At 35.6% G+C, this 1,008-nt stretch overlaps 1 non-coding gene across 1 annotated transcript; it reads right to left on the reverse strand.

The window, feature by feature from the left end:
* Positions 1-381: 381 nt before the first annotated feature.
* LOC134840781 (U2 spliceosomal RNA) lies at positions 382-572 on the reverse strand. Its single transcript, XR_010162448.1, has one exon. It is a non-coding gene; the product is annotated as a U2 spliceosomal RNA (small nuclear RNA).
* Between the last annotated feature and the right edge of the window lie 436 nt (positions 573-1,008).

Raw genomic sequence — 1,008 nt, forward strand, 5'->3', positions numbered from 1 at the left:
GAAATTTGTAGTTAAATTCAAATCTGGACTTGAAAAATACATACAAAATCCATATCTGTATCAGTCCTGTGGTATGTCACTTTTTTCCCTGTACATGTCTGAAACAGACATGCACCAGACATGATAATTATGAAAAAATCAGATCTTGAGTCAGATATGATCAGACTTGAAGTAAACTGGAACAGACATGTACATGTCCGAAATTACAGGATGAGACCTGAAGCAGACATGATCATACCTGACCTTACAAAATCATACCTGGACCAGACATGATCTTGCCTGAAGTTACATGATCAGACCTGAATCAGAAATGATCATACTTCACTTAACATGATCATACCTGGACCAGACATAATCAGGCCCAAATTAACATGATCAGACCTGAAGTAGACAAATTATGATAGTAGTGTAAGAGCGGGACAACCCGTGAGTCGACTGAAGCAAGCTTCGGTGTTAACTCGAGAAGCAAAATTCAGTTTAAAATTGGTGCCAGGCAACGCCCAGCATTCCAGATAATAAGCTGACAAGAACAGATATTATGCATGATCTTAGCCAAAAGAGCGAGAAGCGATAACTGAAACAAACGATTTTTTTTCTACATGCCTCAGACACAACAAAGAAACATAAAATTTTCGAACCATCCGACTGGATTGGGAGCTAGGTTGCTCCCGAAACAATACAAACGAAATCGAGGTAAATAGTTAAAAATAGGCAGTTATTATGATTCTTTGCCTTATCAGAACACCCTGCCGGCTTGCAATTTTATCGTAAAACTATAGTGGACAACATTTTAAACATCTGCGTTTTTTCCCGTTACATGCCGTAAATCTTTTTTTACATGATCAGACCTAAAGCAGTCCTACCTAAACAAATTGTTCTAATTTTTAGCTATAAATCATGATTGGTTAGTTCATACAGATATACCCCTTTCAAAAATACAAAAAATATTTTTTTAGAGATAGTTTATCAATAATATAAAAAGTATTTTATAGAGATAGTTTATCAAAA

Source organism: Symsagittifera roscoffensis, chromosome 2 (assembly GCF_963678635.1).
Source record: "Symsagittifera roscoffensis chromosome 2, txSymRosc1.1, whole genome shotgun sequence".
Taxonomy (NCBI): Eukaryota; Metazoa; Xenacoelomorpha; order Acoela; family Convolutidae; genus Symsagittifera; species Symsagittifera roscoffensis.